Source organism: Dipteris shenzhenensis, chromosome 8 (assembly GCF_047967505.1).
Source record: "Dipteris shenzhenensis isolate YYH24624 ecotype China chromosome 8, Dip_SZ_1.0, whole genome shotgun sequence".
In the NCBI taxonomy this organism is placed as follows: Eukaryota; Viridiplantae; Streptophyta; class Polypodiopsida; order Gleicheniales; family Dipteridaceae; genus Dipteris; species Dipteris shenzhenensis.
The window spans coordinates 49,282,376-49,295,154 of NC_141603.1; the positions used below are offsets into that span (position 1 = coordinate 49,282,376).

The 12,779-nt window shown below is 46.7% G+C and overlaps 1 protein-coding gene and 1 pseudogene across 2 annotated transcripts in view; one reads left to right on the forward strand and one right to left on the reverse strand.

The window, feature by feature from the left end:
• LOC147899620 (Zn-dependent exopeptidases superfamily protein) overlaps nucleotides 1-12,779 on the forward strand; it is a 221,303-nt gene that overhangs the window by 142,345 nt on the left and 66,179 nt on the right. The window lies entirely within an intron of this gene.
• On the reverse strand, nucleotides 7,093-7,818 carry LOC147899622 (protein LIKE COV 1 pseudogene; annotated as a pseudogene). The gene is made up of 3 exons (XR_015541416.1): nucleotides 7,762-7,818; nucleotides 7,400-7,526; nucleotides 7,093-7,267 (listed from the first exon to the last, which is right to left on the reverse strand). The product of XR_015541416.1 is annotated as a protein LIKE COV 1 pseudogene (transcript).

A 12,779-nucleotide genomic window follows, 5' to 3' on the forward strand; every position in this document is an offset into this window, starting at 1 on the left:
ACCTCATTCCTCCATTTAGTCATATGCCTGTTGCCATACTCTCTAATGACATTCTGCATACGAGAGACAAAACTGTCCCAAGCGTAATCCATGTCCTCCTGGGCATGCAAAGGCAGGGGATGAATTGCAAGTCTGATCATTTGCTGGAAATAGTGATGTCGGAAATAAGCCGGATTAACATCCAATAATCTACTGGAAAGGGGTGGCAAATCATATAGAGGCATACCAAGGTGCAAATTCATCCACAATGGGGCATGATCTGACAAGCCCAATGAGAAATCTATAAGGAGATGAGGGCTAAAATCTGCAAATTGTTGTGGGTAAAACAAATACCATCTGTCAAGCCCTGCCCAGTATGTAGTAAGTGCATTATGATGAAAAGTATATCTAGGCACTGACCCTTGGAGAAGCAGCCATAAATCTTCAGCCTGCACAGAAAGAAGCATGCTATCCCATTTCTGCCTTTCCAATGATTTTTTTTTGCCGAAAAAACAGTGCTAATTATATTACTTCGAAAACAAGATACAAGAGGTCAGTGTTGCAGCTGACGGGCTGCGTTCACAAATCGGACGCAGCCCAAAAGGTAACAAAAGTAAAGCTCTCTCTCACGGAGGGATCAGGCGAGTGTGAATGAACAGCCAGAGAGGTGGTGAGTAGCGCCACTGAAGGCTTTGCGAAGCCTGCTCGAAGAGGAGGCCCTGTGTGTCCCAAACCCGGAGGAAACGTCTCCGCTTCTCCCGGCCGGCCCGGGAGTCCCCCTGTATCTGGTCCCACTGGCCTCTGAGGGTGTGTATAATCTCACTCCAGATGTCAGTCATGATCTGGGCAGTCGATAAGGAGGTGCCACCAAGGATCTGCGCGCAGCGCGAGGTCCAAATGTGCCATCCTGCGATGCTGCTAATAATCTCCCAGACTGGCTGCCTCTCCTGAGCTCCTGTGCTAGCCTCTGCCAGGTGCGGCGGGATGCTCTCGAGCGGCCCCCACGTCCCCTGTGTGATAAGGAATGTGGGGTCCTGCTGACATGCCTCGAATAAGTGATGAAAACCAGGTGCGGTGCTGCACCAGCAGAACGCGCCCCAAGTGATCAATCCTAGTTCCGGTGCTGCGCGAGTAAGGATCCCGAAGGTCCATCTCCACACTTCCTGGGCGCGAGTGCAACTCCATAGGCAGTGTTTTGGTGACTCCTCGTCCTCATGACAGATCTGACAACGTCCGTCTTGACCTATCTGCCGCAACTAGCTCCCCACTGGAAGACCTTTGTGGGCAAGAAGCCACAGGAAGTAGGAGATCTTCCGCGGCCGCCAGCTCTCCCACAAGGCCTTCCAGAAGGCCTGCAAAAAGAACCTGGAAATACCCTGTGCATACCAATTGGGCCGCTGGGTGGGAGGGCGGCTCTGCATCCTCCCGAGAACTCGCCTGCCCAATGTCGTGCTGTAGGCAAAGAAAGAGGTCGGCCCCTGACCTGTCACAATCTCTGGCCATCTCCACTCTCCTGGGTCCCAATCAAGCTCTGACAAGGCCCGCCCCTCCCAGAGCCAGAGTCGCCAAAGCTGCAGCTGATCCTGCTCTATGCTAAGATCAGTCCACCAAACCTTCCCCACGAGGCCTACGACCCGAACCCTCTGCCATGGGAGTAGGGGGTCGATGAGCACATCCTCTCTCCTGAGTCGGCCATCCCCCCTAACCGCGAAGAAGGAAACAGAGGAGTCGTCCATCCACCCTGCGACCACCAGTGGGATGCCACGGGGGGTGAACTGTCCCAGCCAACGGTCATCACCAGGCATGAGGATCTGAAGCTCGGGTGGAACCAACCAATCAGCTGGAATCGCACCGTCTATCTCCGTACGTCTCGCCTGGGCTCCACGGGCACCTCTAGCTGCGTCTGCAAGATCAGCGGTCTCCAAATATCTGTACGTGTCTCTCCAAACTCGAAGGGACCGGGCTGGCCCCCGCATCCAGCCGTCCCACCTGATGTGTGATCTCTCCCCCAGCTGAAGGCCCTCGGCATCTCCGACCTGATCGTTCCAGATAAGCGGCTGGCGATCGATCTCCTCCTGACAGCTAGGAGGGGATTGTATGAGACTGAGGCGGAGCCGCCTCCATACCATGAGGAGGCTACGAACGAGTGGGGAGCGGGTTGAGTGAGCGGGGCGGAGGTGAAGATCCACCTGAGGGACGGTAGCCACTCTCCACCACGGCGCGGGACACAAGAACCGACTCCCTGCTGAAGTAACATCTTCCACGTTTGCCCCCCCGGGGTCAAACCGCGGATAACTAGCTTGCCCAATAGGGCTGACTCTGAAGCTCTGGATCGATGACCCCCAGGCCACCCTCAGCCTGCGGAAGAATGACTGTCTGCCAAGCAACCCTGGCTCTGGTATCTCTGAGGCCATCCCCCCCGGACCATAGGAAGTTTCGAACCAACCTCCTAAGCTGTGCCATGCTGGATCTCGAGAAACACCAACAGGAAGCCACATACCAAGCCGTGGCTAGGAGGACCTGGTTGACTACCAGGGCACGACCTGCAAGGGAGAGCTTAGCAGTGCTCCAGAAAGCCAGCTTCCGTCGAATGGAATCTAGCACCGGGAGAAACTGCTGAGCTGGCGTGATATCCAGGCCGACCTGAAAACCGAGATATCTAGCTGTCTGTCCCCGCGGGATCCACCTGAAACCCCAAAAACCTGCCCCACTAAGAGCACGCCCCGGGGTCTGTGAGAAAACCAACTGATTTGTTCCAGTCGATTTTCGCACCGGCTACCGAACAGAAGACCTCTAGGGCCATCCTCACCCTCTCCAACATCATCTCATCATCCTGGACATACAGTGCTGTGTCATCCGCGTACTCTGAGTCCAGGAGCTCCGTGTCCTCCCGGAGTGGAAGGCGAACACCCCTGATCCCAGTAGACCTCGCCCGAAGGTAGTATGTCATAGCCTCGGCGAAGAAGAGAAACAGGTAAGGAGCAAGGGGGCAGCCCTGACGCACTGATCTCTCCAGACGAAAACGCTCACCCATCCTGCCGCCAATGATGACCCTGCTAGAAGTTGTCCTGTATAACGCTGAAATACCCTGAATCCATCCTGCTGGGAAACCTAGTCGCTCCAGAGTCCCCTCCAGAAAGGACCAGTCCACTCGATCGTAGGACTTCTCAAAGTCGAGAAGTAGGATGGCTAGGTGTGACCCACTGTGCTGAGCCCACTCCGCCGCCTCTGAGAAGGTGAAGACATTATCCAGGATACTGCGATCCTGGACAAAGCCTGTCTGAGTCTCATGAATGAGGTCTGGAAGTAGAGGCCGAACTCTGGCACTGATCATCTTGGCAAGGATTTTGTAGGCAGTGGTGAGGAGGGTGATCGGGCGCCACTGACGGATCTCCTGTCGATCTCCTCCCTTCGGGATGAGGCAAATCAGTCCCGAGGAGAGGCTCTCTGGCATATATCCGCTGCTGAAAATCCTCTGAAGAGCTGCTAGGAGGGGCTTTTGATCTGATCCCAGAAGGAGGTGAAGAATGCTCGGGATAGCCCATCCTCGCCCGGGCATTTCTGCCCGTCGATGGCCATCAAGGCCTCCAACATCTCGTCCGTAGTGAACGGTGCCAACAACGTCGCTTGCATGCTGGGCTGGACCAGAGATGGAATGTGCCTCCACACCTCCTCACGGGAGCTTCGAGTGTGAGGGGCAAGCGGCTCCTGCTGGAAAAGAGTCCTGTAGAAGTCGGTAGCCAACCCCAAGACCTCACCCGGATCAGTAACGATGTGCCCCTCCGCTGTCCTAAGACTCCGAAGCTGATCACCTCTGCTGCTCTCTGGCCATGCGTCCTGAAGAACTCCCTGCACATCCGGTCGCCCTTTCGAGCCCAGAAAGAGAGAGATGCGTGATAGGAAAACTCTGAACGGCGCTGGAGAGTCTCCTCAAGAAGGGCTCTGGCTCGAAGGGCCTGGATCCGAAGCTCCTCTGAGCCCAGGGCTGCCTGCTGGAGTCGCTGAATGGAAGCGAGGTCCCTCCGAAGAGCTCTCTCTCTGTCCCACCACTCCTGTCGAACCTGTAGGGCTGCGAGCTGGCAAATCTGGCTGGACTCCTGCAAAGCCTGCGCCACCGAATCAACCAGATCCACACACTCGCCCCAATCTCTGTCCCATAGACTGCCGATACTGCTGCGCACGTCCTCCCTCGAGAAAATGGAGTCGGGAATCCGGCATGAACGGGGGGGAAGGGCCTAAACTGCCGAGTCTAATGATAAGAGCACAGGCGCATGGCCGGAAAGTGTCGTCCCTGGAACTATACCCGCCTGACCGCCTCTGATCTGCCACTGCTGTCATTGAAGGCTAACTGAGGCTCCAGATCATGTCTAACCAGTATGCATACACCTGAGTAGGTAGTGGTACCAGCATAATATATATCATAACCGCCAAAATAATCATGATGACCAACCTTGGAGTGTTGATTATGCTCTTGCAAACAAACAATATCTGGCTGCATTTTATGTACATAATTTCATAAAAGCCTCCACTTTGAGACATTGCAGAGGCTCTGTACATTGTAAAGCACTTAAGTGTTTGATGCATGAAAGAGGTATATACAGTAAAGTATAAGAATAAAACAAGACATCAGAGAGGCAAAGCCTCTGCCTGCATGGGCTGCATTCCTTCATGATCCATGAAAGACATAGCATTCTCCCCTTCTTCAGAATCACATATGGGGATGCCCTTCTTCAAAACCCCCACCTAATTTTGAAGGATAGGAGCTGAAGTAGAAGCCTGTCCTGGTGAGGGAGAAGAAGCATCCCATTGACGAGATTGAAAGGGGCGTTGCTTCAATATAACCACCTTCTTAGGTTGTTGAAAACCATCCTAATCAGTTCCCGCAGATTCCTTCATCTTCTCTTTTTCTTTATCTTTTCCTTTTCCAGCAAGTGACTGCACCTGATTGATTGGTTTGGCATTATTTGCTGTCTTAGCTTGCAAATTCTCATTCTTTTCCTGTGTCTGGGGCGGCAAGGCATTGGGAGGGGGCTGAATGCAGAACCATTGGGCATTCAGAGGCTAGATGCCCAAACTTATGGCAGGCAAAACAAGCTCCTGCAAACACACCTCATTTCAATTCAAAATACTTTTTTCCCAATTGCACTCCCTCAACTTCCACTGCAATAGAAGGAGGGGTAGGTGTATCAGTGTCCTAGAGAATGCAGAACCTGTTACGGTTTCCCATAGGGAGTGGAGGACAAATGACCTGTCCCAAAGAAGCAGCCAGGCCAGGCAACTCTTCACGCATATAGTCCGGGAAGTTAACAACCTCAACCCATACAGGACAATGATGTCGTATAAGACTTTGATAATCCTTGTTTGGGGACCAGGGCATAGCATGTACTATCTGCTTCCCGTAAAACAGGGGAGAGAACTCAAGTAGCCTCTGCTTACATCAAGCATCTGATAAATGCACCTCATAAAAGCCTCTGGATGCAAAATACACTCCCTCTAGAAAGCATCCTCCAAGGATGGACTTAATCCACTGTGCGACATCACTGGCTGCTGGGATTCTTCCTGGAAAGAAAATTATAACCGCAGTTTGAGATAACTTCCTGAGAGGATTCATGAGGGACGGCAATTTCAATTTGTACGTGACCTCTGGAACTGGTTTGCCCCATTCCTGTCGTGACTGCTGAAAGTCATCCTTAAGGGTGTCAAACACGTACTGAGCTTCCATAGTAAGTTCATCATCTTGTCATGCAGGCTCTGAAGGGTGGCGCTTAGCATCTGCGGGTCTTTCTTTTCAAGCATATGTACAAACATCCAAACCTGAGGCCATGATTGAAATACGACAAGACAAGAAGGACTGTACGGAGAAGTATAGAGACAACAAGCAAGACACAGGACTGTACGAGAAGTATAGAAGCAAAACACAGGACTGTACGGAAAAGACACAGGATTGTACGGAAAAGACACAGGACTGTACGGAGAAGTACATAGAAGGACTGTACGGAGCTGCAAACGGTCTTCTTGAAATCTGTACGGAGATGCAGATGGTCTTCCTGAAATCTGTACGGAGAAGTACACAGCAGACGGGACTGTACGGAGATGCAGACGAGGCTGTACGGACGTACGGAACGTGGTCTTCCTGAAAAACTAATACGGCGATGCAGACGGGTACGAAACTGTGTTCAGAGCTGCGCGGAGGTACGTCAGACCTAGCCTATCTGTTTGTACGGGCGTACGAACACTGTACGGCAGCCGTACAGGTGTACGGACATAAAGGGAGGTTGTAAGGAGACCTTGACGAGGCTGAACAGCAGAGGTCGCTCCTCACACATACACACACTCTCTCACACACACACACACTTTTTTTTTTTTTTTGGTGAAACCAAGAAAATTATATTATGTAACATTCATTTACATCAGGGCAGTGCTTGAGAAAAGAGCCAATGCCCTATCCATCAGAAGCAATAAAAGAAAAGCTGAATACAAGAAACATCCAAATCGTCCTCATGTAAGGCATCATATAAAGACTGCCGCAATGAGGCTCGGAAGAACTCATAAGGGTTCTGAAGGGGAGAATTCAGATATGCATGATTTCGCTGCAGCCAGAGGGTCCATAAGGCCCAGTCTGATCCATTGAAAGAAAAGAGAATACTGTGACAAAGAAACCGATAATTTGCCATACATCCAAAAAAACCTGTAGAACCTGTGTGCAGGAAATTTGAGAGATAAGAAATAGGAGATCTTGTCTAGAAGGTCTCTGGAATATGAACAAAACCATAATAAATGTGGAATACTCTCAGGAGTATGATGACATCTTGGACAAAGAGGTGAGGCAATCCTTCTTTGAGCCAATTTCACTCCCACTGGAAGAATACCAACTATGCATCTCCATAGAAAGAGTCTCTGCTTCAATGGCATTTTCAACTTCCATATCAATTGCAATTTTCCTTTCCACCAGGCTGATGACTTATTCAGATGCCATAGAGAGTTAGCCTGATGAGCTATCCAAGGAGGAGGTAATATCAATCGATAAGCCTGTATAGAAGTCAATAAATGCAAAGGCTGAGAGGATATTCCTGGACTTGAAGACTGAAGGTGCCAATCTTGAAGCCACTGTGTGTTACTGTACAAGAAAAGTACTACATTACACAACTCTGACAAGAGAATGAAGAGAATTACAGAAAATCACATGAACTCGACCTATTTGTTATCTGCAGATATCATGGCGATACCCGTGCTGTATCAATTGGGTAAATATGCTGGGGCATTGTCATGCCCCCAGACACAACTATTTCTGCACGCATATCCACACAAACTTTGTGAGTGCAGGCTTAAGATCTCTCTTTCTTCGTGTATGTTGACAAGAATCTCTTCGAACAGTTTGTCTGCACAATCAATACATACGAACGTTATGATCAGAAATTACCGATTCCTTCCCGGACAGAGAGGTTTGGCCGAATCACGTCTTTTGAATTCACCAAAATTATGTCCCCAATATATAAATGATTTGTTGGAACATAGACACTGCAAAGGTGCTCCTCTTCTGTGTCATTCTGCATAAAACACCAACCAATAAGTACAGCCTACAGGCATTGGTATTACCTTGCAATATGCTTATCTTCATTATATGTTAAGAACTCTAGAATATAAAGGTCTTAAAAAAAAGGAATTGACCAGAACACAGGCCACATAGCTGAAACCAACGAGATCTACATGCACCAGATGCTACATGGAAACAATAAATATAGAAAGATCAGACTTCTCTAAAAGGTGACCCCAAGCTTTTACCTGAAGAACAAGAGAGGAAGTGATGAACCCAAAAGCATATTCTCCCACCCTTAGCATTTGTGCACATCTGACCACACAAAATTGCCAACATGATAGACCAAGGCTGCTGTTGTTGAAAAAAAGTCTTGAGCATAGTGATCTTTCTTGCCAACACATGAAATTTGATGTTTATTATATTCAAACCACCATGCATTCTTGGTGAGCAAAGCAAGTCCATTTTGAGCAACCTTGAAGGCTTTTTATGAAGCTTAGTTTTCCAGAAAATCTCCATGGGTTGAGACATAAAAAAAGTGAGATCTCGAGATGACCAATGTAAAAGAAGAAGGTAGAACTGGACATAAGCTAGAACAATGGACTGAACAATTCGAAGCCGTACATGCAGGGGCCAAGTGGAGATCTTCCAATATTCTAATTTGTCCTGAATTTTGTTTAACACCCATGATATTTGTTGCTTATTTCTGATTTTCCAGCCAATGGGATAGCCCAAATGTCTTACTATGTTTTCCGGATAAATAATCTGGCCGGGCCACAGGATAGCATGCCAGTCACAATGCTTGAGAGGCAAGAGTTTTGATTTCTGAAAATTAATTTTGAGACCAGCTGCCAACCCAAAATCTGAAAGGGTATCCATCAATAGGCGAAGCTCCAAAGGACTGTTCTTTGGCATGAAGAATGAATCATCTGCATAAGCCTGAGCAATGAAAGGTCGTGAACCAGAAATCTGAAGCCCCACTAACTGTCCAGTATCAACTAGATGATCCATATAAAGAAGCAAAGGATGTGAAGCAATGCATTGCATAGAGCAAAGCACTGAGAGGGCATCCCTGTTGAACTGATCGTTCCAGAGTCCAAGACTTAGACAAATGATTCCCTATAAAGCATTGTGCAGTGGAATCTGAGTAAAGCCAATATATGACATTAACTAGCTTTGGCCTAAAACCAAGTTTAAACATGATTTGAGAGACATAATCCCACTGTACCGTATCAAATGCCTTTGCCACATCCACCTGCATGACCAAAACATCTTGAGCTGAATATTTTGCATATTCCATTGCAATGAGAGTATTAGAGATATTATCATGGATTTGCCTTCTTGGAACAAAACCATATTGCCTGGGATGAAGTCCATCATGAAGTATATCCTTTATCCGATGTACTAACATTTTAGCAATAAGTTTGTATATAACCGGCATCAAAGTGATGGGCCTCCAGTCATCCATTGTCTCACATAAAGGTTTTTTGGGCACAAGCTTAACCAGACCATGCTTCCAAGCTGAGGGAAGATGTTGATGCTGCCAGGCTACATTAATGAACTTCAAAATTGGACCCTTCTTATGTTTACCCAAATGCTTGAGGGCTTCATCCAATTCAATATCTGAAAAAGATATTTTCAGCATTGAAGCTTGTTGCAAAGGAACAATAGGAGAAACAAGCTCAATAAATCTGTTCCGAGCCAATACAACCTGAGGTGTAGAAGAAGATGGCTGAGAAAAAAGTAGCTGAAAATGATCTAGACATTGTTTTTCTACCTGAGATAAAGTCTGGGTCCAAAGACCATCAGGTTTCTTGACCCTCATGATAGATTGACTTTTCTATGTGCATGTAAATTCCGAAAGAAAGATTTCAAGGAACAACCCTTATCCAGCATAGGTTTAACTCTAGCCCTGGTCTACCATTTGGAAAGCTTGCGTTTATCATTGGCATCAATTATGGAAGAAGCACAAGACAATAAATGCTGCTCAGAAGCAGATAGAGACCTTTGATGGCTAATCTATACGAAATACTGCTTGAATGATTTTGCCCACTGGATATGATGTCTGGTTTCTGCCATGTACCATCTTCCATATTCCTTAATGACATTTTGTATACGATAGACAAAAGAGTTCCAAGCAAAGTCCAGATCCTCCTGAGCATGGGATAACAATGGCCTGCAAGCCAGTCTGATCATTTGCTGGAATTTTTCATGAGAAAGATATAATTGATTGACTTGTAAATGTCTGACTGAAGAGAGCTGCATGTCATCCAGAGGCATTCCAAATGAAAGGGAGAGCCAAAGTGGAGTGTGATCAGATAGTTGCTGAGAATAATCAGTCCACATTTGACATGTATATTCATCATATTGCTGAGCATGAATAAGATAACATCTATCAAGCCTGGCCCAATATTCTGTAAAAGCATTGTGATGATATGTAAATCCCATAACTGATGGGTGAGTTACTGTCCATAAATCTGCAAATTGAAGTGATGAAGTCATATGTTCTCATTGCTGGATTTCAGAGGGCAGCATATGGGATTTATGCATGGTATTGTCCTTCCAGTTAGGAGAATTATTGAAGTCACCACAAAGTAGAGCATTTGAAGACCAAGGATATTGCTTTATGGAGTCCCACATTTGAGCTCTAGAAGCAGAATTTTGAGAGGCATACAAGGAGCCTATTTCAAAAATCTCTCCTTTGACTATACATTGGATAATCATCCATCGGCCACCAAGATCATTATATGCTATCAAGGGCTGCAGATCATGTCTGGCTAAAATGCACAGCCCAGAGAATTGTTCAGATCCGGCATAAAATATATCATATCCTGAAAAGAACCCATGCTGGCCAGCAAAAGAATGCTGATTATGCTCTTGCAGACACACTACATCTGGATGAGTTTTATTTATATAATGCCATAGGAGCCTCCATTTATTCTGGTTGCAGAGGCCCTGTATATTATAAGAAATACATTTAAGAGAAGCACGCATGAAAATATGTACAAGAGATGAACAGTCCTCAAAAAGAAAGGGAGGCATCAAGCCTCTGCCATTGCCACAAGGTCTTGCTGACCCTCAGAATCCAATTCCCTTACTAGATCATCTTCTTCACAAAGTGGAAGACCCTTCTTGACTGCATTAACCCATGCCTTTGAAATGGGGTTGCTCGAAGAGGTAGAAGGTTGACCCGGAGAAGGAGCAGAAGCTTCCCAATTACGAGATTGGAGAGGTCTTTGTTTGAGAGGCACCGTCTTCTTTGCAGTCTACCATCCCTCATGAGAATATGAATTATTTTCCACTAACTTGCTTTTTCCTTTTTCCTTGTTTTGAGCTGAATTGGCCTGGCTCCCTGTATGAACTGAAAGCTTTACTCCTTTAGCTTCAGTGTTTTCCACATATGTCTTCTGACCGCCTTTATTAGATGGCATAGGAATAGCTGCTGGAGTAGGCGGATGAAGGATAGAGGGACATTCTGAAGCCAGGTGCCCAAACTTGTGACAAGAGAAACAAGCTCCAGCAAAAATGCCTCATTTTAAAGTGAAATATTTCTTTCCCAAATTAACACCCTCAATCTCAACTGCAATAGCAGAGGGGGTTGGTCTATCAGTATCCCATAAGATGCAAAAACGATTTTTATTACTTGTGGGACGAGGGGGACAGATCACTTGTCCCAATGTCATGGCTAAGCCTGGAAGCTCTGTTCTCATGTAATCTGGAAAATCAACCACTTCAACCCATACAGGGCAATGATGCTTGATGAGATTCTGATAGTCCTTATTAGGGGACCAGGGCATGATGTGCACCATTTGACGACCAAAAAATAAAGGGGACATTTCCAGCATCTTTTGTTTTGTCAAGGCATCCAAAAGATGAACTTCATAAAATCCTCGGGAGGCAAAATAGACTCCTTCTACATAGCATCCACCTAAGAGAGAATTCACCCATTGTCCCACATCATTAGCCGAGGGTATTTTGCCTGGAAAAAAGATGATAACTGCAGTTTGAGAGAGCTTCTTCAAAGGATGCACAAGAGAAGGCAACTTCATCTTGTAAGTGAGATCTGGAGCAGGTAGAATCCATTCTCTTCTACTTTGTTGAAAATCCTCATTCAACATGTCAAACACATAGGAAGCATCTTCAGATGAAGAACCTATGGGGGGCGAAGTTTCCCTGGATTGTCTTTTAGGTTCAGGAGAGAGTGCTCTCTTGACATAATACTTGCTTGTTTCTACCATTGAGGCTAAAGGATTGAACAGGTATCAAATGGAGAGAAGCAGACGGGGCACGAGAAGGACTGACAGGCTGTACAGTAAACCAGAGAAGGGACTGTATGGAGAAACCTGACTGCATCCGTACAGTTGTACGAAAAACCGTACGACAGAGAAGACAAGAAAAAAGAAAACTGTACGGCAAAACCTACGGAGCTGTACAGAAAGCGAACGGGATCAAACGTATGGAATCTGTACGACGACCGTACAGATGTACGAAATATGTACGGATGAATATAGTGATTCGCACCACGACACACACACACAGAAAACGAGGAGCTGTAGGAGGCTGAAGACTAGGCGAAAAGAAACCCACGACACATGCAATAAAGCAAGGTAGAGGCGGGGAGAAGCTCTGGATGTACAGCGGAAGGCAGCAGCAAGCCTACGGGGACCTGTACGGCAGGATGGCAAGATGCGGGATCAGCTGTAGAGGCCATGACGCAGGTGGAAGGCTGAAATCGCCATAGCTAGAGCTCTCTCACGACACACACTTTTTTTGTGAGAAGAAATCTTTATTTCTACAAAATAATTACATTCATAGCTGCTTCAAAAAGCGAAGTAGCTACTACTCAAGAAAAGATCTCAGTATAGGCTGTATACACATCCTGATCAATCAAACGAGTCTGAAAACAATCGTAGAATGATTGTTGCAGAGTTCGTTTGAAAAAAATGAAGGATGAAAATAGTGGATCACCAAAGACTCTATGATTTCTATCCATCCATAAAGTCCATAGGGTCCAATATCGCACCCATACAAAAAATAAATCAAAACCCTGTCTCTGGGGATGAAATCCAAACAACCAGAAAAATCTGCCAAAAGTAACAGTACGAAATCGCTGTCGAAGCCTCTGTCTGATGAGAGCAATGAGATCAGAAGTATTTGGACAGGACCAAAAGATGTGGAGCACTGATTCAGTAGAGTGCGAGCATCTGTGACAAACAGCTGAAGCAATATGTCTGTGTGCGAGTAACTGTCCAGATGGAAAAATGCC